This window comes from Dermacentor silvarum, chromosome 2 (genome assembly GCF_013339745.2).
Source record: "Dermacentor silvarum isolate Dsil-2018 chromosome 2, BIME_Dsil_1.4, whole genome shotgun sequence".
Taxonomy (NCBI): Eukaryota; Metazoa; Arthropoda; class Arachnida; order Ixodida; family Ixodidae; genus Dermacentor; species Dermacentor silvarum.
This window is the reverse complement of record NC_051155.1, coordinates 37970340-37997836: the sequence shown is the minus strand read 5'-3', so window position 1 is coordinate 37997836 and position 27497 is coordinate 37970340.

Below are 27497 nucleotides of genomic sequence, written 5' to 3'. Positions count from 1 at the left end.
CAGCTCAAACAAAGATGAGAACGGTGAAATAAGGTAGGAACACACAATAATGCTGACTCAACTAGAAGTTTGTTCGTGACGACAAAGATTTTAAGCACACTGGCCAACTTGACAAAGAAATAGCCATGCATGCGTGACAGACAGCCCGGTGCAACAAAAAAAAAAGGAACGAAAGACGTGTTTTGTAGTATAAATATGCAGGTAAAAAAAACAGTGAAAGATGACCTATAAGTGATACCACCAAACAAGGAGAGCTCTTTTAAAAATCCCAACTCTTTCCCATTAAGAGCAACAGATAGTTTATGCATTTGTCTTCTTTGCAATCAATAAATAAGGCTTCCATAATTTCTCTTGTGTTCTGGTCTTTGTGATGAAACAATTCTTCTTCTACCCCTTACAGCAGAAAACACAATTTTTTTAATCACAAAGGCCACGCATACATGATTTCTTATCTTTGTCAAGTTCCAATGTGTTTACAACCTGTCTTCAAGAATAAACTTCTAGTTGAGTCGGCGCTTGTATGTGTTCCTACTTATTTCATTATCCTCGTCTGTGCTGCTGTTTCAAGTACGCATGTACCACTTGGTTAGGCTGATAAACATTCTCACAAGAAAAAGGAACTACCTCCACTCACAAGGTAGCCAATACTTTACAACTAAAAGGCAGGACACATCGAAAGTAAGCCTTCACAGCGTCCATGAAAGTCTTCACAGCGTCACAGCGTACACCACAGGGCAGAATAAAAAATAGTTAAAAATCCCACTTGACGCAGAGTGGCAACAGAGATGCGAGCTTCCTGGTGAATCAGCCGCAGATCAATGGATGTCTCTTGCGAGAAACGACGCCAAGCTGTTTCTGACGAACGACACGTTAGCACCTGGGAATTTGGTGCATTTGTAACCTGTAGAGAAGGGAATGTAGACAGAATTAGATAATGCAAATTAAAAATCTGTCACACAATATACATAACCACGCACTAAATGTTAGTAGGCACTACACTGGCAATTAAAAATTTGCGTCTCTTTCAAGAGGGCCGTCGCGAAAATGATGAAATGGATTGTTGCAGTAAATGCTACCAAAGATACGCACAGCGATGTTTGTTTCACACCGGTGAAATATATTCCCGGCTCTCTCACAACACGAAAGACCATGCTATAGTACACAGCCGATACCAAGCAGCAGTCCGAATCTTCGGGAGCAGCAGGGCAGACCTAAAAATTCGCCGAGAGCAATGCGCGCGCGAGCGTGCTAGTGAGAACCGGCACCGCTTCTTTGAAGCTTAGTATCCGCTGCTGCGTGGCTAAGAACATTCCGCGCGATTTGTGTGCCGCGCGTTGCGTACGCGTCCTGTGCGCATTGCACGCTTGCGTCTGTGCAGTGAGCTATCTTCATGAACGTGCCATTCCTCGCCGCGCTAACGGTGCTCGAGTGCGGCGCTTAGCTTGAGGCGCCGATGAGCCGTCTGGCGTTCCTTTCGTTTCTGCAAGCAACGCACATTCGAGTCGGCCCAGCTCAAAGAGGTATCAGAGAACGGCGGCGCGCTTGAGTTATCGCCTATTAAAAGCGTGCAGTACGCCTTAAACGGCAACACGTCACGTTTGATAAATATGCTTACTGCGGTTGGGGTGGCGATGTGTGATAAGGCAAGCCCGTCGGCGGCTTTGCCGACGTCGCCACCACGCCACTGTTCATTTACGATGTGTATCCGTGTAATCATCGCGCTGATGCAGGACTTATCGGTAGGCTGTTCTCCGCACATACCGAAAAGGCGAAATATATTTTGCTGCACACCGCGACATTAGCCACAACGCAAATAGAGGCACAGTTAACGACTACGCGAGAAAATGTGCACACTAGCCTTAAGGTATACGATGAGCCACTACAGATTAAGAATATTTTTTTTAATATCGCAGTGTCGCTCCAAAGGCGAAGCATCGATTGCGATAGCAAATTAGTAGATAATATTACGAACATTTCAATCGAAGCAGCGGCGGCAGCAAGCGCTAGCTTCGCGCGCTTTCGTTCCAGGGCATGCGGTTTGCCTGCAGAAAGTGAACGGTGTGCTTAACATCTGACGATCGTCCAAGTGAAAAAAAAAAGAAAAAACGCGGCTATGTGCTCAAGAAAACGAAAATCACTTACCTGTGTGCAGAAGTCAGGCTGCGGCTTTGTTCGCCTTCCTTCCATCATGAATTCTGCCGCGCAACTCATCAAAACTGCCAGGCTCGAACATCACCCGAAGACCAGTAGCTGCGTCAGCAAACGTCTTCAACGGATAAACATCCCACTCATCATCATAGAGCAATTTCACTAAAACTTGCGTCATGATGTCCAAAAACGAAAGAAAAATGCTTCCAACAAAGCGCGCGCAGCACGAACCACCACACAAGTTCAGACGAGTGACAGAGTCGAAAAGCGGTCACAGCCTCAGTATCGTATTAAGTTAATAATATCGTTCCTACTAAAATTAATCACTAAAATCCATAAATAATTATTGACAATTTTTGTTCATAAAAAACATCATAAATTTTGAAGGAAAACTTAATTTGTAGCGTAAAAAATAAATAATACGATTAACAAAATTGCGATTACGAAACTAACGGCTCACTGAATCCCGTTGCAAAAGACTGCTCACAATAAAGTCACGCACGCACGCACACACTTAAACACTCATGCTCAAACACTGGTTTGGCGTTTATTGCGTCACCTATGAGTAAAAGTTATTACTAATATCTTTATTTTTATGAACAACAACTTGTTTAAGTAGTTTGCAGCACCTTTGCAGATGACGCGGTAAAAAGTAGGGTATAACGTGACGTGGGCGCGTAACTGTTGTTTGATTTCTTTCATTCCTCTGGCCTTCGTTTGTTTCACTGAACATAGGAGAGCTGCAGGCTTGGGAGGCTTCCATGGCAAGAATTTTATCGCATGCTTCTGCAAGGCGAGTGTCGGGAGCAGCCGCTGAGACAGCGATTAGCTGCGTAATGTTGCGGCTGTTGCTGAATCGGAAACTCTTTCAACGCGCTGTGCTCTCAAAACGCGTTCGTTGTTTGATATCTAGTACCACGGCCGTTGGATAAAAAAATGTATTATGCTTTCGAGACACAGGGTGTGGCACAGGAAATTCTAAGACCTCTGAAGTGTATGTTTACAGCCTGTGCGCGCTTGCATCCTACGGCTCGCACAGCGCGTCCGATGCTCAAAGGTAGCGTCGTCGCTTGTCGGCGCCTGCCTTATCGCCACCATCCGCGCTGCCGCCGTGTCTACTTTTGGGGAACTCCCCATGCACGCAGTCACCGTGTTTCCAAGTGAATTTCACATTCTTTTGCTCCCTAAAACGTGCGCATTTTGGATCGCACCTATGGCTATGCCGTATCTTTAACAAACGCCGGCGAACAAGTCACTCGTGGGCGATCATGAAGCTGGTTCAACGTCGCAGTTTCTACGTAGCGTAAACGGCTACGAAAGTGGGCTGGTCCCGGACATAGTACAGTCTAACATGGCGCCTCAAAGCGCGAGCTGTCGCAAGAAGACGAGGAAGTTACATGGGGCACGCGCGCCGAGCATTTAAAGCGCTGACTGGTTTCGGAACGAGAGACGTATGCGTGCGCTCGTGGCCTAAAGGTTAGAGCACCGTGCTGCTGCGCTCGAAGGTCAACTTTTGGTGCCAAAGTCGGTCACACACTGTTTTCTTTTTACGAAAGCAAGCCCAAACTAGAACCTACCTACCTACCGCAAACTGACAAGAATGCGGCAAAGATTGCTTCTTAATAAAGTTTTGAAATGTCGCCTTCATATGCGAGTCCTAATTAGTATATGCTAAACTCAACTGCTACACAACAAAAAAACAACTACGAAAATCAACACAAATTACTCAATTAATTATTTATTGAGAAGCTCTCAATGGTAATATCATTGTGCAACTGTTGAGCGAACTCAAAGACTTTAGAGACTTTGTTGAAAGTCCGTTGATTCAACAATACCCCAACAATACGTCAATAGAAAATCAACAGTCATTTTTGTACGGGTTGTGGGAGACCCTATGTACATAGGGCATCACTTCAAGTTTATTCCGTTCAGCCGCCGTTGGGTCAGCCCTTTTTTGCTCTCGCCTCTTAATATTTTGCAGCAACGTTTCTGCCACTGCCTTCAAAAGCGCTTTTGGGAAACCAGCGGCCGCCAAAAGATCGAACTGGTTGTCAAAACTTGATTTTATGCTGTGGTGGCAACTCTTTTGCAAGGCATTTCGAAAACAATTCATGGCAATCCCTCTCTTAACGACTTTAGAGTGAGCGGACGCGTACGGTAACAACGCCTTTTTACTCCTCGGCAAGAAGCACCAGCACACATGGCCATCGTCAAGAAAAGTTAGTTCAATTTCTAAAAATCTAATCGAGTGGTTAGTAGGCAGTTCATGTGTGAAGCAAAGTGCACTCGAACAAGCCTTAAAAACCGTTAAGACCTGGTCTACTATGACAGGCAAGGAGTCATTCGGTGAAAGATTTAAAATAATCAAGAAATCGTCAACATATCTGAAAACTTGGCACACACGTTTATCAAGAAGAGAGCCTTGAAGTAAGTTGTCAAACTTCGCTAAAAATATCTGGCATAGGACTGGTGCGACGCTAGCCCCAATACAGATTCCTTTCTTCTGTATGAAGAGGGAGTCCTTGAAAACTACTACGGTGGAGGAAAGGTACACTGCTAACAGTTCCAAGAAAGCATCAACAGAGACTCCACAAGCATTTTGGAAGGCGACTAGGCCATTCTGATCAATTAGTTCACGCACCGCAGCAAACAGTTCACCATGAGGTATGCTATGAATAACAGTGCTCCTTCTGAGTAAGAGGTAGTTTTGAACCCAGCGCTGCCGCGTTCATTTGTTCTCCTTTTTCCCCTTAACTGCGCGCTGTATGCTAGTTAATGATAACCCGAGCATTGTCGCAAATCTCATCACTCCTCTTGCCTTCTAAACGCGGCGGCAACATCTGCCTGCGAGCATCCTTATCTCCTACCCGTTCTCACTATAACCGGCAATATCGCACGCATTGTTCACGCTGAGATTGAAGTTGCCGCTGCAGTTCCACCAATGTCCGTGGCCTATACGACTCCACGAGACCTTTTTATAAATTACAACATTGAAGAACAACAATCGACCGTCGTCAAACTTCACGTATTTTGATCTGTCAATATATATGATTATGAGACGCCTTACGTGCTCCCTGAAATTTGAAGTCGATGCGCTGGTCCCACGGTCTACGAATACCCATACAATAAGGCGCGTGTAGCGTCGAGCGTGTGGCGGCTATTCATACCGGGCAATAATGGTCAAGTTATTTATACCGTATAAATTATAACGTATAAATTATACGTTATAATTTTCAAGTTATTATATAGAACTATTATAGAAATATATTATAAAGAAATATATATCATTTTCAAGTTATGGTATAAAACTTTAAAAAATTGTCTGTGGCGATAGCACAATTGAAGCCCTCGAGATGGTTTATTCGAATAGGCGGACATTAATATCCCAGAAAACTCGAAAACTCGGTAAATCCTAAAAATTATCAGCCTGTATACGCGTCGGCGTATAGATTGCAGCGCAATCGCTGGTGCTCGCGAACCTTCCAGAATGTATACGCATGTACGCATGCAATCTGATCAGAAAATATTATTTCACAATAGAATGGGCAACCACATTCCAAAAAGTTAGGATAGATGAAGGTGCGTCTTCCGCTAAGCGATAGCATTGGAACAATTCTTAGCCGGTAAAAAACGGTCTCAGGAAAAAGGAAAATGAGCTACGCCTGTAGCCATTATCAGAAACCACGTAAAATGGCGCACGTTAAACGCCTTTATATCTATTTCACTAACTTTTCAGGGGCTATATTTTCCGCCATTGATGCAGTCTTTGAAGCTCGCAGCATTAGCTTACTTTTCCAACGTCCGTCGGATGCCTAGTACTCCCGGCTTACCACCCAGATATAGCAAAAGTTGAGTCAATTTAGCATAGGCTAAAGTAAAGCACTGCACCGGCTCGGGCTTACCCGAAAGCCCGGACCGGGTAGAACAGTTTTTTCACGGGCTTGGGCCGGGATCGGGCACAGCGTGTGCTTTTTGACCCGGGCCCGGGCCGGGCTCGGGTTTTTTGACGCGTGCCGGGCCAGGCTCGGGCTTTCTGGTGGTGTACATGTAACGTGCAGCGAGTTATTCTCGGGCGTCTCAACTCTGAAAAACATTATTTTTAGGTCTCGGGCCGGGTTCGGGCCGGTTTCGAGTCGGGCTCGGGCCGGGCTCCTGTAAAGGGGTGACGGGCCGGGCCGGGTGGGTAACGTAGATTATTTCCGGGCCCGGGCCGGGCCCGGGTCTCGCCATAATAGTTTTGATCGGGCTCGGGCGGGACGCCCAACGTAAAAACGGACCCGGGCCGGGCGGAATAAATCGGCCCGTGCAGTGCTCTAGGCTAAAGAGGATGGGGGCAAAAGCCTGCCTGCTCACGAGACATTCATTACTTTACTTGACATTTTCAATCTAATGCGTTGTTACTTCCTATTATTTGTTTTCTGCCACCAAAGGTCGTGGGTTCGACTGTCTTAATGAACTCTACCATAATTAACGGCGCCCTAAGTAACGCCAAAGATAGTGAGTTTGACTCTCGACCTTAACAATATCTCCATGTGGGTTCGATTCCACCACAGGTCGAGGGTTCGAGTGCCTTAATATCTGTATCTTAATTAACTGTTAATTATTGAAGTTTGCCTTAATTAACACCACAGGTCACGCTGATGCTTCTTCGTCGCCTCGGCTTTAAGCTTTCTTCTAAAGAAAGTGATGACCTAGTTTGCCCCTATTAAAACTAAACGTCGCGGGTTACACTCCCACCAAAGGTCGTGGGTCCTAATTAAATTCGCCGTAATTAATACCACAGGTAGCGTGTTCGACTCCCTATTAACTTTGGTGCCACGAATTTAAGTGCCATAACGCCGGACATCAAATATTTCGTCACATGATCCGTGCAAGGCTATCACCTTAATTAGAAATTCCCGACACCTTTGCCCGTACGGCCACATCACTCACCGACGCCCTACCGACGTGTCGGTGACTTGCCCTTGATTCGTTGCTTACCGTGTCTCATATAGTGACTCTGAGATGCTACAACTTTCCCGGCTTTCAATATTTTCCTACGTGACCCCACTAACAGACGTGGAGGTGGCCGTAATAACAGGTCGTCATAAAAATCTTCAGCAGCGACATTTTAGCCAACCTCGTGTTTGGAAATAATGTTCGTCCTCCGTAATGCGTTCTATCCTCCTGGGATAATTGGTATTTGTTATCACCCTGCTAGTAGTGACCCTATTTGTATCCGAACTCCTCGAGGCTCTTAGCTCTCTAACCGAATCTTATCGAGATCTTCCGATACTGCTGTTCGGCGACTTTAATTTTCTGGCAGTATCCTTGACTAATCTAGCATAAGTAGCCTCCAAAAACGGGGTCCAGAGCGATTTCATCAAATCATGCCTAACCTTTGGATCTACGCAAATCATCGATGTAGCCACACGCTGCAGCGATAATTGTGGTACTATTCGAGACCTTCTCGGCTCTAATCCCGACAGGGTATCAAAAATGACGTTTTTACCAGGGCTCAGTGACCATTCAGTAATCCATGCTTCCTACTGCTGTCAAATTTCGCATCCCACAAAGATAACTAAAACAATACCATTAGAATAATGGTAATTATTCTGCTATAAACTCTGAGCTTGAAGAATTTGCTACTTTTCGTCTGACTTTTCAAAGCGTTGAATCTCGACTAACTAGTTACCCTTTAAAAACAAAATAATACACTTCCTCACAAAGCATGTGCCCAACATTATCTTAACGAAAAGAAGTCATCCCCATGGTTCAATGTCACACTGAAGCGATTAAACAATAAAAATAAACTAATTTTTTGTTCCGCTAAACGCTCCAATGACGCATGCACGTGGAGCTAGAGCACTTCACTGGCCGATTTTTTCAGCCCGGGCCCGGCCCGGGACCGTTATTACGTTAGGCTGCCCACCCGAGCCCGATCAAAACTTTTATGGCGAGACCCAGGCCCAGCCCGGGCCCGGAAATAATCTATGTTACCCGCCCGGCCCGGCCCGCCACCCCTCTACCTTAGGCCCGAGCCCGGCCTGACCCCGGCTCGAAACCGGCCCGAACCCGGCCCGAGACCGAAAAATACATGTTTTTCCGAGTTGAGACGCCCGAGAATATCTCGCTGCACGTAACATGCGCACCACCAGAAAGCCCAAGCCCGCCCGGGCCCGCGTCAAAAAACCCGAGCTCGGCCCGGGCCCGGGTCAAAAAGCACACGCCGTGCCCAAGCCCGGCTCGACCCTGTGAAAAAACTGCTCTTCCTGGTCCGGCCCGGGCCACGAGCCGTGCCGGGCCCGCGCTTTCGGGTAAGCCCGAGCCCGTGCAGTGCTCTACGTGGAGCAGCTACTATGCCATAGAAAGAATTCCCGGAAGGTTCGCAAACAAAGAAAAACTTTCTTTTTTTTCACAGAGATTATCCGCTATGTTGCAAGATCCCAAAAACAATTCTGGAACACCATTATTCCTAATCACCCCCGACTGATTAGCATTTCGCCGCGGACAAAACCATCCAATTCTCTATGTTGAGGCCGCCGAACTACTTAACCACTTTTTTCTTTTATGTTTACCGCCAAACCTGTTGACAACTTACCTGCTATTTCTTATCATGACCATACCGTGTTGCCCGACATCACATTTTGTCCCAACGCATTGCAAAACTAATCGACTCGTGCAAAGTGGAACATGTGATCTACTCAAACGTTGTTGGGTTCTTAGACTGCAATAATTTATTTCGTTCCTGTGAACACGGCTTTCCCGCAGGACTCTCATGTGACACCCACCAAGCTTTATTTAATAACGATATCAGTTACAGCACTGACTTAAACTTAACCGTTGAGGCTCTCTTCTTAGACTTTGAAAAAGCATTCGACAAAGTTGCGCATCAACGGCTTCTCCTAAAACTTTCTCGACTGAGCATTAGTACACCTGTATACAATTGGATTCGCAGTTTTCGCAGAAATCGACAACAGTTTGTATATGCTAATACCCACTCATTTAACTAAATCCGCCGTAATCTCTGGTGTGCAACAAGGTACAGTATTTGGACACCTACTTTTTCTCATTTATATTAATGATCTCCCAGGCAATAGCTGTTCTACCATTCGTATATTTGTTGATGACTGCGTCGTATATCATTCCATCAGAAACAACACCGATATTAATATCCTTCAAAATGACCTCAACCTTATTGAGTCGTGGAGACGTGGAAGTGCCTCGAGCGGCCATTCGTGCGGCAATTCTGCGTGTATTCGCGGGCTTCTTTCACACTCGGAAAAACACATTTATGCAGCCCGTATTGAGCAACAGAAAGCTGTATCAGTAGTTATTCATGTTGCTCTACAACTTTCTCATTGACACTCTGATAATTATGACAGTAGTTCTCGAGTTAGATAATAAATTACAATTAATAATTAAATCTCAGTAACGAAAAAAGTTGTGGCGGCTAAGACACTGTACTGGAAACAATACGCACTAGGTTGGCTTCGCGTAACGCCGTTCCTCTTTTTTTTTTAATATCGTGCTGCGTGATAGCTGGGACACCCTGTAATAATCGTAGCTTTACAATCATTGTTTTCATTTTGCGAGGAAGACAATGTCTTGAGGCAGACAGAGCCGGTTGCGCAGTGATGACTTTGCTGCATCACCTGTGTCACCGCAGGGAACTGCACGTACGATTGAGCCTACGTCAAAAACAACCTTGCTCGAAGGGGGAGAGGTGTTATTTCTAAATTATTGTATGCACAAATTCAAAGAAAATGAAATAAAAGTTAATGATTGAACATTTCGCAAGTTAAAATTATAGGAGTCAGATTGAACATAGGAAAGAAACAGCATGCACGTGTTCTTCAGCTGCATGCTGTATGGTTATTTCGATCGCTGCATCAGTGAAAACCGCATAAACTCGATGAAATGCACAAATACCTTATAATACATATAGATGGAAATCTGGACAGATGGTTTCTATATATTTATGGTAAACGTTTTCTAACCGCATGCATACAATGTTTTGTAACCTTTTTAGGAAGTTGCAGACGCTAAACGCCTTAACATTGTATTCTACTTGTCTGTCGCAAGACATCTTCTGAACACAGAGAAAAGTCGTTTTGTGAACGCATTCAATGCTGTGGACGTTGTCATTTTTGACTGATCACAAACGTCTATTAAACATCGCGTTAGGTGGTTTCTCGCATCGCGCCCATACGTTGCGTCAGCCACCAATACTGTGTAATCCCTAACTAAGCCACATAGCTACGTGACGAACGCTTCGCATAATTAAATTTACGTAGTGCATTCCCTGTGCATAACTTTATCTAGGGTATTTTACAACCATAGTCTCAATGAGTGATAGAGTTTATTCAGTGCGCGATGCATAGCTTAGCATTGCACTGCGCGCTCGTGTGCCTTCTCGTGGTCTTCACAGCATTGTTTTCTCCGGCTAAATAGGCTTTCTTCTATTTACAGGAAACCTCCTGTGTGCAACAGCAGAATGCTCCGAAAGAGGTATGGTATTTTAAGGCGATTTAGTGAACAATATTAGGCAGCAAGCTTTTCTTAATGACTATACTAAATTTTTACTACGAGATTTTTAACTATTTCGATTGTGTTTCTGTTCACGTCCTTCGTAAGTAGAATATAGATGTTACATGGGCTTTGCATACGGCAATGTTTTCCACATAGAGCTGTACAGTAACTACAGTTTCAATAAATCAGGTTTTGCACATTGTGTGAAATCTCCTATATGTCTTATCAGATAGGTTGCTTTCGCAGCTTCCACTTTGTTGTAGCGCCAGCTGAACGATAGGGACACTGAAAGGCTTATTTGACAGAAACAAATATGTACCGGTCGTTTAGTTTGCGCTAGAACAAATTAGAAGATGCCATACCAACAAGCCCATTTCCTTTAGCAGGTTAGGAGAAAGAGAGAGAGAGAGAGAGAGAAACGATAAGGGAAAGGTAGGGAGGTTAACCAAGGACGTGCCCGGTTGGCTACCCTACGCTTGAGGAGAGGGAAGAGGGGAGAATAGATAAGGAGCGAGAATGTAAAATAAATCATAGAGTCAGTCATTGACACAGTCAGTCGCAGAGGAGGGTTCATGTCACAAGCGTTCATACAGTCCAGTCTCCTTCAAGAAGTGAAGAAGAGCTTTCGTGGCCTTTCGCATGCTAGAATGCGTAGGCCGTGGTCCCAGAATCTTTTCCTCTGACAGCACTCTGCTGTCTAACATGCTGAGTTGAGCTTGAAGAATCCGTCGTTGAGCGTCAAAAGCTAGGCAATGAAACAGAAAGTGCTCTAGCGTCTCATCGCAACCGCACGAATTGCATGCCGCATTGCTAGCCATTCCTATAAGGAATGAATAGGAATTTGTAAATCCGACGCCCAACCACACGCGACACAGTACAGTTGCTTCGCTACGGGAGAGTCCAGGTGGCAGGTGCATTCCCAATTTAGGGTCGAGAGAATGCAAGCGTGAGTTGCTGAAGCTTGGTGAATTCAATCTTAGAAGTGTGATGTGGCGAGCAAGCGATTGAAGTTGCCGCGCAGCGTCAACTTCAAGGAGCTTAGGGAACGTTGATATTGTTACGGGGAGATTCTATATACAATGGACATATTTACAAGGCAAGGCGCAAAACGTATACCACGCGGTATACGCCGTTCTGCTGTTGTGCAAAGACGGCGCGTACACCACGGCCACTGGCGTCGGTACGAACATCCGTGCTGGCTGACGGGTCGAAATATGCTAGAACAGGCGGGTTCGTTAGGATGGCAGCGAGCGATGAAAAGGTGTCTGCTTGTTCACGACCCCGAGTGAACACGACGTCCTTCTTGAGTAGGCCAGTGAGAGGGCGGGCTACATCCGCGAAATTCTGGACAAAACGACGGAAGTACGAGCACAGGTCAATAAAACAACGGACGTCTTTGGCTAACCGTGGAGTAGGGAACTTACTAACAGCATGGATTTTGTCAGGGTCTCCCTGCACGCCTCCTGCGTCAACAAGGTGGCCGAGGATGCAGATTTACCGGTGCCCGAAGCGACATTTCGACGAGTTAAGCTGATGACGAGCACGGCGACAAACATCAAGCACGGTGGAAAGCCCAGTGAGATGTTTGTCAAACATAGTCGAAAAAACGATAACATCGTCCAGGTAGCAGATGCATATTACGGTGCAACCTAGATTGGTGCCAGTCAGAAGAAGGCGATTTTACGTGCGCAGGTGCATTCCCCTATAGTGGGTATGATCCACTCTCGAAGGCTAGCGAGCAAGCTACCAAGCAAGCAAGGTGCAATCGGTGTCGACAGCCATCTTGTTTATGTAGCGCTGCCTCTTTTGTGACTAATGTAAGGATAAGAATAAACTTTATTTGTCAAACGGTTATTGCTGTTGATGCCCGGGGCTAGGCTGCCAGGGGTCCATCGCTGTAGCAAAAACTTCCGAGGTCCCCGGCAATGACCCAGGCCCGCTGAACGGCTCACTTCTGGTCTTCGGGTGCATCGCTGTGGAGGGCAGCTTACCATATAAATAATGTAACGACAACTTTATATGTGACTTCCTCAACGTAAAAAATTGTTGAGAGGTGCGGGGTAGCCACGGAAACAATGACCGAGCTCTGCAGTGGTTGTCAGCCAGGACTCGACACCATGACGGATGAAAAAGGACTCCGAAATGGTGCGGCCCACATCAACGCCTACAACTCCAATGGTTGTGCTGGCTCAGCGGCAAGATCCAGAAACGTTCTACGGTACGGACCTCCTCGACGTGGAAAAGTCCATCGCCACGTATGAGCGTGTAAGTTCCCACAGCAAATGGTCTCCGAAGATTTGTTATCTAACTTGGTATTCTGCCTACATATCACGACCAAGCTGTGGTATGACAAACACGAAGAGCTGAACGACTGGGCCACGTGCAAACAGAAGCTGAGGGGCTGATCCCGTCGTCCCGCCTGGTGGGAGAGCGCCGCTAAGAAAGAATGAGCGAGTCGAGTCAAAACGTCCACATAATCATACGTCTCTTACATCCAGGAGGTGCAGGTTCTGTGCCCCAAGGCTGACAGCGATATGGCTGAGTCATGCAAGGTTGGGCATATACCGAAGGGGATCACTGATGATGCTTGTGAAACAGTAGAGGACATCGTAACAGAATGTCAACGCTTTGAGCAGGCCAAGAGCCGCCACATCGCAATGCCGTCCGCACGTCTGCCGAACACAGCTGCGACATTCTCTCGTGAAGACAGGCCAGGAATGCAGCGACCATCGTCATCAAACGACAATACGCGAATAGTGGGGCGAGAACTTGAAGCCATGATTCCTGCAGCCCTTTTCCCCGCTCCAGTAAGCCGAACAACTTGCCTACAGTCCACGAGGAACTCGCTAATCTTTGAGCTCATTCTTTATGTTCCGCTGCCGCTTAACAGCTGTCTCGTACTCCTGGTTGATTGACTGGTGAGCGGTATCCTGCACTCTACCGAAATCCAGCCGAGTGGTGATCCGCAGACGGTCGGCCAATCTGTTTTGCCTGCCGCCGTATCGGCCACGTTGCTCGCCATTGTAACAACCGTACTGCCTCCTCCCCTCTGCGACTGCCATTCACCAGTTATTATCGCACCGAACAGAGCTAGCGTCGCTACCACCCACCATTTGAACCACATCAGCCAAACAAAGACGCTCGTGCCTCTTGGAACAGTCCCTCATCGTCATTGCGACGTCACCAGTCCTGTTCGCCACCAGCTCGTCGACCATCGTCCCCGATTCACCCCCGAAGCCGGTCTCCGGAAAACTAAGCGATGCAGCTCCCAAGGGTGACGCTGCTTCGACGACTCGACCAAAACACCCTCTGATCACCTTGCCGACCAAGCCGCACTTGATGGACGCCGTAGTCGATGGTGTCAGTTTCCAAGAAATCATTAACACTGGCGCACACATATCCGTGATGAGTGCCCAATTTCGCCGACGCCTGAACAAAGTTCACGCACCCGCTTCATTACGCGAACTCCGCGTCACTGACGGAGGAGCACCTACCGTGCTTGGTATATGCATTGCTCGCACTGGCATCGCAGGCGCCTAACGACTGTTTTGTTTGACGTTTCGGAACAATGTCGTTATACTACGCTTAGAATTTTTATCGTCCCATTCAGATCTGTTTGAGTGCGGCTCAAGCTGAAAGTGTCATTCAGCTTGAGCAGCACAGTCCACCAGTCGCACAACCATGGTTATGCTTTCTCGACGACATCCGCTATCGCCTCAAACCACTACGTAGGTTACTCAAATGTAGTTCCCATCTGTTTCTGACGGCGTCTATGTGCTACGTCCCACCACTAGCATAGTGCTTGAAGGAAATTTGGCTGTTCCCCATATGGTGATCACTGTTACATCTAATCTGAATTCGCCCCCTCTCCTTATTTATACTCCTCACCTCGAATTCTTTCCACAGGAATGTCTGTGGGCGCCTGTGAACGATTGCGAGATATCGGCTCTTGACGCCGCAATTCCGTGGTCCTCTACACAAACCTCCAATTCACCGACTCTCACTGACGAACTTAGCAAGATGACTGCACCGACCTTCTTCCTGCAGAAGCTGCTAAACTTACCGCAACATTTTTTGCCTTGACGGCAGCCCTCAGACATCGGTGGTCACCCATTGTATTTACACCGGAGTTGTCAATCCGATACGCCGCCAGCCGTACCATGTTTCATATGCTGAACGACACGTGATACAACTAGCAAGCGATAAGATGTTGACTAAAAGCATTATTCAGCAATCTTGCAGTCCGTGGGCGTCCCCTGTTGTCAATGTCAAGAAGAACTGCAGTTCGCAACACCTCAACAAAATAACATGCATGTATATCTACCTCTTGCCGCGTATCGATGACGCTTTGGACTGGTTGCATGGAGCCATGTACTTTTCATTGATAGACCTTCGATCAGGCTAGTGGCACACTCTAACACACAAAAGACGAACGTTCTCTGTAACTCGAGGATATATCCATCCAAGAGCGAAGATTGACTATAAAAAGCACAAAAAACACACAAAAGGCGAACGTTCTCTGCAATTGGAGGATACATCAATCAAAGAGTGAAGATTGACTGCTCCTACCTGATGTATCTGCTGCAAGCCACACGAGGTCCGCATATTGTGATTGGTGACTTTAATGCACACCATCTCTTATGGGGTAGCACTGCAGTGAACGGTCGTGGTAGAGTCTTGGCCGAATTCATGTGTAACAGGACTAAGTGTGCTCAATGATGGGTCGCCTACATTCATTCGAGGAACTTCTTACGGCAGCTGCCTTGACCTTACTTTTGTGTACAGAAGCCTTCTCTCAACTGCATGTTAGTCGACGGATGTAGAAACTCATGGAAGTGAGCACCTCCCAACATACGTTCAATTTAACCGGTTCCGCCTCTCAGCCTCACGATGCACGCACCAAACAGACTGCATTTTATTGAAGGCATCTATCAAAACCAGATGTCAGTGCATGACTACACCATCCGAGGTTGAGGACATCATTGCTACTTCTGTCTGCGACACAACGAGACAAGTTAAACTACCGATGCAGAGATCAGCGATCTATTCACAATACAAGGCCCTTCGTGCAATCCGCCGCCGCGAAGAACGACGATACAGAAGAACAAAGTCTCCGTCACACCTTTAGGCCAGTTGCCGAGTGCAACCACACGTTTTTAGGCATCTCTACAAGCTTGACAGGCAGCGGTGGCACGCGTTCCGCGGCTCTCTGGACTCAAGACAGCCTTTATCTGAGATCTGGCGGGTAGTACGAAGTCTGTACACGAGTCCACAATAAAGCCACCCATTCCGTGCCGTGGCTATACATCAAGGCCGGAGCGAATTGGAGGTGGCCAATGACTACTGTAAACTTGTCATTGCAACCTCTAATACTAGCCCAAGCCTCTACCGTTTAATACCGAAATTGAAGCTATTGCCATCATTGCACCCCCGTCACCTGATGAGCGTCTCGAGGTGCGTTTTACGAGGGAAGAACTTGACGCTCCAATTTGGGTCCTGACGCTCATCTGCTCCAGGACCAGACGGAATCACGTACGCTGCGTTCCGTCATCTTGTCACAGAAGCACGACATGCCGTGCTGTCCTACTACAACCTCTCGCGGGAATCAGGAAATGTCCTAGCTAATTGGAAATGTAGCCGCATTATTGCATTCCACGAACCGGGGAAGTTCCCTCATGAACTTTCCTCCTACAGGCCGATCGCCTTAGCCAGCTGCGTCGGCAAAGTAATGGCAAGGATGGTACTGTGAAGAATAGAGTTGTTCGGTAGAAAGCAGTAACTGCTTTCCCCTATTTATGCATGGGTTTAAAAGACGCCGACCTGCCATTGACGGTGTGGTCTGCTTGATCTCCAATGTTGAACAGGAAAGAAGTCGACGCATATTAGTGGGGGCAGTTTTCTTGACACTAAGGGCGCCTATGACAATGTTCTGCATTACGCGATCCTTGATGCGCTAGAAGCTTTAGGCATCGGTGGCCGACTATATGCTTGGATCGTTTGTTATCTGAGTGGCCGTACCGTGTATATGTCGACAAGCGATGGATACACCGATCAATGTAATATCCACCGCGGTGTTCCCCAAGGAGGAGTTCTCAGTCCAACTCTCTTCAATGTGACATTGATTGGACTTGTGTCTGAGCTTCCCAAAATAGTAAAGATTAGCGCATATGCCAATGACATATGCATATGGGCATCTGGAGCTACACGCCCGAAACTGCGTGCGTGTCTGCATAGTGCAGTGATAATTACATCCAAGTACTTAAGACGTCGAGGCCTCACACTTTCCATTGAAAAACGTGCAGTGCTTGCATTCCCGCGCAAACAAATGACGAAATATCCGATAGTCGCTAATAGAACAGCGATACCTTGCATAAAACACCACTAGTTCCTTGGTGTGATTATAGACCGTGAACTATCCTGGTCAAGGCACGTCTCTGCGCTGAAGTCAAAACTGAAGAGTTTCGTTCTTGTGCTTACGATTGTGGCAGGAGCACAATGGGGCCCGTCGGAATCGTCTCTTCAATTGTACCAAGGCCTGATTGTACACTATATTGTCCCGTAGTAGTGACGGTAAAGAAAACTGTCGCAAAACTGTGTATGACGAAACTGGTTGTTTCTTGGGCGAACCTGTGCCCACAAAAGCAAGCTACACTCAAAGAACAACGATAGCGGCGAACACAGTCGGCGATCGTCAAAAATCTGATCAGCTGCGAAACGCGTTGGCTTTTATACCTGAGTTATCGAAGGTTCCAGATTAATCCCTGATGCCCGCGTGTCTTCCAGAAAGTTCTAGACAATTCGCGTCGGTCACACAATCAGATACCATAAGCGTCGGTGAAAACAGGCAACGGAAAGAAGCATCGATAACGTTCTAGAAACTTCTTATACAGGCGCGTCCTGCGCCGAGCGATAACGTTTAACATTTGTTAGCCCGTGGAAAGCGGCCACCGGTGAAAGATAAACATGTAAGCGCTCTGCTATCACTGCGGGGAAGGCGGCCATGTCTACCGCCGATGCCCATACCGCGAGATGGGCCTACGAGGGTTCGCCGTCAACGCGCAACATCCACAGCTTGGCGAGTCACCACGTGACATTGCCGACCACGTGACTCGCCGGAGCCCAGTGGCAACCACAACGACCTTCACGCTCACCGTCACCAGGCTGCTAGATGTCGCCGCATCACCGACTGTATGCCAGCCCAACCCGGGGCCGATCTCCCAGCCCTTACCCGGGAAACTAAAAGCAGCAACCGATGGAGGTGCGGTTGCTGTACGACGCAATGCCGAAGATCCTCCGCCGCCGCCGACGACGACGATTCGCGAATTATCACGACGACATATCAGCACGCCGCCAAGCAACAGCCTTCACAACATGTCGCCGCCGAAAGAAGACCTTCCGACGTGATGTAGTAGCAGCAGAGCAAGCCGACGCAGCCGTGATCCGACGCCACGAATTAACCGCAACGCCAGACACCGGTCTACCGATCTAGACGTGCTAATTGTTGGTCATAACGTCACCGCTCTCGTCGACACTGGCGCCGACTATTCCGTCTGCAGTGGCGCGTTTACCGCCAAGTTGAAGAAGGTGAACACGGCCTGGCAAACCCGATATCCGGACAGCGGGAGGCCACCTAATAACGCCTGCTGGAATCGGCACAACGCGAGTCACGGTTAAGAACCGCACTTTCCCGGCGAGCTTCGTAATCCTGCAGCACAGCTCTAGGCATGTCATCCTAGGCATGGACTTTCAAATCCAACACGGTGCAGTCATCGACTTACGGTCCAAGTCGATAACACTTTCAACGCACAACGCCATACCACCGGATACAAACATCAGTTACCATGCCTTGAATGTGCTTGAAGAACAAGTCACCGTTCCACCTCGCTCCAGCGTAATGATTTCCGTCGGTACCGAAGTGCCTGCAGACATGGAGGGTGTCATCGAGGGCGATCATCACTTACTGCTCAACCGTGAAATTTGGATCGCTAGAGGCATAGCAGAGCTACGTGAAGGGAAAACAAGAGTGATGCTCACGAACTTCAACCCCAATACAAGCACATTAATAAAGGCACCACGGTCGCCTACATCGACGAAATAGTGCAAGCCAGCAGTGCTTTCGCCTTCAAGGATTCTAGTGCGCCTGCAACGACGACTGTAGTACCTCAACCGACTTTCTACGTCAACCAGAACCTTCCCAGGCATAAGAAACACCAAATAAAAGCTCTGCTCCTACAATACAAGGACTGCTTCTCGTCGTCGTCAAAAGTTCGACAAACCCCTGTCGCCAAGCACCGCAGCATAACCGACAAATATGTCCGCCCACTCCATCAGAGCCCGTACCGAGTTTCGGCGCGCGAACGCGAAGCCATACGGCAACAGGTAGGCGAAATGCTACGGGACGACATCATGTAGCCGTCCAAGAGTTCGTAGGCATGCCCCGTGGTGTTAGTGAAGCAGAAGGATGGAAGCCTACGTTTCTGTGTCGATTATCGTCGCCTCAACAAAACAACGAAGAAGGATGTATACCCTCTCCCACGGATTGACGACGCCTTGGATAGACTCTACAACGCAAAGTAATTATCGTCGATGGACCTCAAAACCGGCGACTGGCAAATCGAAGTCGTCGAGAGGGACCGGGAGAAGACTGCCTTTATAACACCAGATGGACTGTTCGAGTTCAAGGTCATGCCGTTTGGTCTGCTTGGTGCCTGCGATTTTCCGGCGCGTCATGCATACAGTACTGGCAGGCTTGAAGTGGCAGACTTGCCTCGTCGCTGTGTTTGCCTCAAGCTTCGAGGAACACCTCCGGCGCCTAGAAACAGTTCTTCAAGCAATCAAGACCTCGGGACTCACGTTGAAGCCAGAAAAGTGCCGCTTCGCATACGAGGAGCTCTTGTTTTTGGGCCACGTCAACAGCAAGTCTGGAGTGTGCCCTGACCCACAGAAAACAGCGGCCATTGCTGACTTTCCTTCGCCCGCCTACAAGAGGGCATTGCGTAGATTTCTTGAACTGTGCGCCTACTACCGGCGCTTCGTCAAGGACTTTTCACGGATCGCCGAGCCACTGACGTACCTCACGAAGGCCGACGTCGAGTTCGCAAGTGGGAGACACCGCAAGTCGAAGTATTTGGAGAACTGAAGCGACGCTTGCAATCGACGCCAACACTTGCGCATTTCGACAAAAACACCGATACTGAAGTCCACACTGACGCAAGCGCGTCGGACTCGGCGCCGTACTTTTGCAGAGGACTGACGGACTAGAAAGGATTGTAAGCTACGCTAGCCGGTCGCTATCGAAGGCGGAAGCAAATTATTACACAACAGAAAGGCAGTGCCTCGCCATTATCTGAGCTACATCAATGTTTCGCCCCTACCTCTATTAGCGGCCCTTCAAAGTTGTGACCGACCACCGCACCTTGTGTTGGCTAACTAACTTGAAGGATCCTTCAGGTCGCCTCGCACGATGGAGTCTGAGACTTCAAGCAATCGACATCACCGTGGTCTACAAGTCCGGCCGAAAGCACACTGACCCCGACTGCTTGTCTCTTGCCCCTGTCGAACCGCCGCCACAGGACGACCAGGATGGCGCACTTTCTTGGGAGCCATCAGTGGCGACAAATTCGCCGAACAACAGCGAGCCGACCCGGAACTAAGGAGCCTTGTAAATTTCCTGGAAGGCAAGACCTTCACTGTGCCGAAGGTGTTCAGGCGAGGGCTGGCGTCATTTTTCTTGCAAAACGACATTCTCCTAAAGAACTTCTCGCCTCTCCGAGCCAACTACCTCCTCGTGGTACCCTCAGCATGGCGTCCAGAGGTTCTGCAAGCTCTCCATGACGACAAAACGGCTGGACACCTCGGTTTTTCGCACACGCTCGCGAGGATACAAGAAAAATACTACTGGCCTCTACTCTCTGCCGACGTCGTCTATTACGTAAGGACATGCCGAGACTGTCAGCGACGCAAAACACCGCCGACAAGGCCAGCCGGACTTCTACAGCCAATCGAACCACCTCGCCGACCGTTCCAGCCGATCGGCATGGATTTGCTGAGGCCTTTTCCGACGTCGACGTCCGGGAATAAATGTATCGTTGTAGCTACGGACTACCTCACCCGCTACGCCGAAACAAAAGCCTTGCCCAAAGGCAGTGCTGCCGAGGGAGCCCGATTCTTCGTTGAGGACATCCTGCTGCTTCACGGTGCTGCAGAAGTCCTCATCGGCGACTGAGGAACGGCCTTTACGGCAGCACTAACTCAAGCCATTCTGCGATACAGCCAGACAAGCCATCGCCGGACCATCGTCGGACCATCGCCTACCACCCGCAGACGAATGGCCTCACCGAGCGCCCAAATAAGACCATCGCCGTGATGTTGGCAATGTACGTCGAAGTCGAACACAAGACGTGGGATGCCATCCTTCCTTACGTGACTTTCGCATACAACACGGCCGTGCAAGAAACGACGCACATGGCGCCGTTCAACCTGGTCTACGGAAGGAACCCGGCAACGACGCTTGACGCCATGCTACCGAACGTCACCGACGAAGAAAATCTCGACGTTGCCACCTATTTGCAGCGTGCCTAAGAAGGTCGACAGCTCGCCCGCCTGCGCATCGAGAACCATGTCGGCTTTACGCGGTGGTTATGCTTATATTTTCGTGAATTCAGATACCTCGAAAATCCGCTTATCTGGAATTGTTTCCAGTTTTTACTACTTCGAGTTAACGGGGTATTACTGTACGTGGAAGTTTTACATTCAAGTTGAGTTCTATTCCACCAGCTGTTACGACATGTGGCAGTTACACTGTATCGTGCCAGGTGTCAAACGATGTGACATGTGCGCCGCGTAGTCTCGATACCTGTGTTTGCTCTTCGGTTCACCGTATGGGGCCTCCTCGAAAGGTACGAACGCCTGCTGAAGACGTGAATCATAGAGCTGCGCGCGCGGCTGCAACCAGGCAATGTCAGGCTCAGCAGATCGCTGTTTTGAGAGCAGCACCACCCGCAGCTCACCGTGTACGGCGGGCGAACATCTCATTTCGTACTCGTGAAAACGACGCATAGAGTCTTCGTAGCGAAGAACGTCTTGCGCCTGTTGCCGAAAATGGAGCTCCTACGGAGCCGCTCCTCCGGCTTACACTTTGACTGAGCTGCGTGTGTTGCGCAGGTCTGTGACTTTTCATTGCGATAACAATTATATGGACACTCTGGGCGCACTTCTGCCGTCGCAGTGATTTTCCTGTGACGTACGCGCCATTTGGTGTATGTGCAAGTGAAAGCTTGCGAGGGAGAGCAGACAATGGCCGCTCAATCTCGCACGCGGGAGGAAAGCGGGAAATCAACGCTGTCTTCCGTCGAGCGCAAAGTACCAGTGGGAGGAGAGCGAGGTGCGAGCGGTCTTTGTGCTCCGGCGGCTGCTGCGTATGGCAAGGGCGCATGGGCCTTTCTTGAAAATTCTCTGCGATGGGGACAGTTCACCGAGTGCTCATAGGTTCGTGTGCGCTGTGTTTTCACCAATTAGTTTGCGTTCAAGCGAGAGGCAGCATGAAGGTCAATTCGCTCGCTGCTGCTTAGCGCTTCCTCAGTCCGGCGTTTTGGCAGGGAGTTTCCGCGGTCATCGAAAGATGCGTTCATGTTAGCTTGCGCACGCGTAACACCATGCTTGTTAGTTTAGTTAGCAAGCGGATATTTCTGAGTTTATACGGCTGATAAAACTACTATCCTTATTTCGTATAGATTTCCCACATGGGACAGATCGAGGGTGCCCCGCCCAACCTCAATGAGTCGGCACACAATGCTGCGCGAGGGATTATCAACCGCGTAGCTACGAGTACCACCGGGCAGCGTGACGTTGTGGGTACTGACCATCGGGACTCTCCTCTCTCGTACAACGAAATTACTAAGCATTTTTACTTGGCTCGTAGGATCTACCCCCTCCCGCATTGTAAACTCAATTGACCTCAGGCTTTAACACTAAGGCTTCTACAGACGGGGGCATACCCAAACCCCCTACTTCTTCACAAAATGTACCCCGAAATTCAGACAACAAACACATGTGCACTATGCAATGACTTAGCGAGCTTACCTCACATGCTCTGTCGGTGCCCCGCGTTACGCGGCGATGAAAGCAACAGTTCTTCACGTTGGGATGCGGTTCTACGCAGCCCCAACCTCGAAGAACAGTTATGGGCTGTCCAACGGGCCCGCGACGCGGCGGAGAGGCTCGGCCTTTCTGTCCCGACGTGGGAGCGGCCCGCTGGGCGCTAGCACGCGCCCTAAAGGACACTAATAAAGTTCTTCATCCAACCATCCATCCATTCATCAACAAATTTGCTATTACTATCGATGTTTCACCTTTCGGGCGATACTGGGACTTATTTCTATATATTGTGAGCATTATATCACCCCTTCATCTTCTGCATCTGTATATACTCACCCTCAGTGCCAGCGTCGTTCTCTTCAGCGCGCCGCCTACATAATAAACCGTCGAGGTGGAACAGCTGTCTCGCAAGTTGTGGAGGCTACTCTCGATCCCTTGGTCCTCTACGACTTCGAGTTTCCCTGGAGCTTCGTTCACGTTGCCGCTTGCTCCGCCTTTCCGCCACCATGCCGCAAGAAGTTCCACCAGGAGCCCCCAGCGTCACCGTCTCGGCCCCACCGGCCGTTTCTTTACGGACCGTCTGCACGCAGCAGTGCGATCACACCATGTTTGCTGGCCTTCCTAGTAAAAACGTCGACGACTGGCTGGACAAATATGACCGAATGAGTGAATCTAACCGGTGGGATGATTTTCACAAGCTTCGGAGCGTCGCATTCTACCTCACTGACGTTGCCAGGACTTGGTTTCTTAACCATGAGAGCTCCTTGCCTGAGTGGCCGGCTTTCAGGCTCCAGCTTCGGCAAATTTTCGGCGCCCCACACGTCCGCTCTGTGGTAGCCAAGAAAAAGCTTGATGCACGCATGCAACTTCCCGGGGAAACATACACCTCTTATATCGAGGACGTCCTCGCCCTTTGTCGCCGTGTTGACGCAGCCATGACTAAATCTGATCGTGTTCAACGCACTGGCCATCAAGAATCCCAATACCGTTAACGATGTTATTGCGACTTGCCAGCATCTGGACGCCCTGCAGCCCATCCGTTTACAACCTGTCGCCTGTAACACGTCTCCTTCCTTGGATACGGACCTGCGTCTCCTCATTCGGACTCATACACGAATAGCTCCAGGTGTATGGCCTGCTCCGTCCTCCCGTTCTTCCGCCGGAACCTTCGGCTCCTGGCCTGCGCGACATCATCAAAGAGGCGCTGTCCTCCATGACCTGCACTGTGGGCTGTGCCCCTCCTTCGCCGTCGCACTCGTATGCTCAGGTTGCGGCTATGCAACCAGCATTCGTTCAGACAACTGCTTCTGCTACTCCCAACCATCTGGCGACTCTGGCACCTCGTGCACCTGCCAGAGTATTTTACCCTACCCGGCCTACGCCCGGCCCGATTTGTTATTATTGCGGTATTCGCCGGCACAAATTGCGCTTTTGTCGGAGACTACAACAGGACGAACGCCGTGGTTACGATGTTTACGAGAGAGGCCCGTTGCTTCTTCCGAGCTCCTACCAGCGCCGGCTTTGCCCACGCGCACTTACTCCACATCCAAATCCCGAAGCGCCTCGCAACTACCGTCCAGGGCACCGCCGCTCGCCTTCCCCTCTCCGACGCTCGACATCGCCTCTGCTACCCGCCTCCAGCACTCTTGACTAGCGATCAGAAAACTAGAAGTTGCAGTTTTTCAAGGGAAAGCTGCATGGCCCGCTCAGACTACAATTCCTCCAGTGTGCCCTGCCAATACTTTATTAGTGTTTGTAGAAGGTGTACCAGTTCCTGCATTGATTGATACGCGCGCACCTATTTCTATTATTAACGCTGACTTGTGCTCTCGTCTACGGAAAGGTTACTACACCTTACAATGGAGCTATTCTACGTTGCACAAATAATGTTGTGATTCCGCCATCGGCGCAATGCACCATTCGAGTTTCCATTGACGGGATTCGCCACCATATCCAGTTCGCAATGTTGACTTCCTGTACTCACATGCTTATACTAGGGTGGGACTTTCTCTCTTCGACGTTTGCTTTTATTTCGTGCCGTCAACGCCTCGTAACTTGACGAAGACCGACAATTCCGACGACGTGCCCGAACCGTGCCTTCGCTTACGAACGGCTGACGATTTTATGGTGCCTCCTGACCGCGAACAACTTCTTGTAGTTAACTCTGACATCGCCGATGGTGACGTTTTAGTTGCACCATCAGCTCGTTGCCTATCCAAAGGGATTGCTCTGGCACCTAGCCTTGTTCGCTTTACCAAAGGCACGGTCACTTTGGCTGTACTCAACACAACCACTGAGCCAGTACTTCTTCCTAAAGGCGCTGTTGTAATTTGCGTCTTGGACACTCAGCCTGTCTCTGTGCTTGCCTCGACTACTGCTGTTTCACAAGCACCCACAGCTATAGATACGGTCCCTGCTTCTGTTGTCGCTAGTGCAATCAGCAGTGATCTAACGCCACAGTAGACGGAGGAGTTACTGGCGTCGTTGTCCAAGCATAACGACTCCTTCGACGAGCACTCTCCTCTTCTGGGACAGGCTTCTGCAACCGCTCATCGCATACACACAGATGGAACTTCCATCGTGCGCCGGCGGCCATATTGCGTTTCTTCCTCCGAACGCCAGATCATCAATACCCACGTTGCCGACATGCTGAAGCGAAGCACCATCCTCCCTTCCTCAAGCCCTTGGTCGTCACATGTCATTTTGGTGCGTAAGAAAGACGGCTGAGTGCGATTTCGCGTAGACTACCGTGCCTTGAACAAAATAACCCGCGAAGATGTATAACCACTGCCCCGAATCGATGATGCGTTAGATTCATTGCCTTAGATAATTGCGTTGATTCTACCTGCCTTGCTCTATGCTCCGGATACTGGCAGATCCCCATGCACGAAGCAGACAAGGAAAAAAAACGGCCTTTGCCACACCCGATGGACTTTAGGAATCTAACGAAATGCCTTTCGGCCTGTGGACGATTGACACTGTACTACGGGGCCCAAAGTGGAAGACTTGCTTATGCTACCTTGAGGACATCGTCATATTTTCGTCGACCTTCTATGAGCACTTGCAGCGCCTCGACAAAGTCTTGATATGCCTCTCTGCTGTGACCTTCAGCTGAATACAAAAAAGTGCCACTTCGCCAGAAAAACCATTAAAGTACTCGGACACCTTGTCAGCAAGGAGGGCATTTGACCTGACCCCGATTAGATTACCACTGTCCTGCGCTTCCCCTAGCCTCAACGCGCCAAAGATTTGTGGAGTTTCCTTGGCCTAGCTTCGTATTTCCGGCGCTTCCTACGTAACTTTGCTACCATAGTGGCACCGCTCCATCAACTACTTCCTTCAGGAGCTCCCTACGTATGGTCGGACGAATGCCAAACTGCTTTTGACGCCCTCAAGCGTGCCCTCACGTCCGAACCTGTGCTTTGCCATTTCGACAACACCGCACCCATTCTTCTACATACTGACGCCAGCGACCATGGTATCGGCGCTGTTCTTCTGCAACGTCAGCAAACTTCCGAAGAACGTGTTGTCACATATGCAAGTCGCACGCTAACAGCTGCAGAGAAAAATTATACGATTACTGAGCAAGAGTGTCTTGCCGTTGTTTGGTCCGTCCAAAAATTCCGGCCTTATCTGCACGGCCGCCACTTTACGGTCGTTACTGATCACCACACCTTGTGCTGGTTGGCGACGCTAAAACATTTAACGTCTCGGATGTTGGATGCTTCGTTTACAAGAATACGACTTCGACGTCACCTACAAGTTTGGAAAGAAACACCAGGATGCCGATGCTCTCTCTCGTTGTCCTCTACCACCGTCTTCAAACACTGCCTGCTTACCACCTTCGATGAGTAACCCGCCGGACGTGTCTCCTGCATTTCCTTCACTCGCAACTCTCGACCGGCTCCCACCCAGCCATTCTCATACGTTTGCAACTTGACAACGTAGTGACTCCTACTGCCACTCCGTTACGGAACGTATTCGGGGATCCTCTCGCACACCTAACGCTCGACTCCGTCGGCAGTTGAAGAACTTCAAGATCGAAAATTCGGTGCTATACCGGTACGTGTTTCATCCTGAAGGACACCGTTTGGTTTCTGTAGTTCCCCGATCACTTCCAATCAAGATAATGGAGAACTTTCACGACGACCTTACTGCCGGTCACTTTGGTTTCCATAAAAACTATGAGCGAATTCGTACACTTCTCTTGGCCTGTACTTACAACAAGTGTAGCAAAATACGAGGCTTCCTCTTCGATCTGCCAACACCGCAAACGACTGACCTCACCTCCGGCTAGACTGCTCCAACCTGTCCCGTGTCCTGAAGCTCCTTTCGCAGTCGTTGGTATCGACCTGTATGGACCACTACCCTTATCGGCTGGTAGTAAACGATGGATTGTCACAGCTGGAGACCACTTGACACGGAACGCTGACACAGCCGCACTACCTTCCGGTTCCGCAGCAGAGGTTGCATTCTTTTTCTTGGAGGCCATCTTTTTACGGCTGGGAGCCCCACGTATCCTTTTGAGTGACCGCGGCAGGACCTTTCTGTCTAAACTTCTCGACAATGTTGTTCTCCGTGCGCCTAATACCATCCATAAAACGATTTCCAGGTACCACCCTCAAACTAATGGCCTCACAGAGCACTTCCATCGTACGCTGTGCGACATGATTTCAATGTACATCAACCCTGACCACACCAATTGGGATGTTATTCTCCCATTCGTCACCTTCGCTTACAAC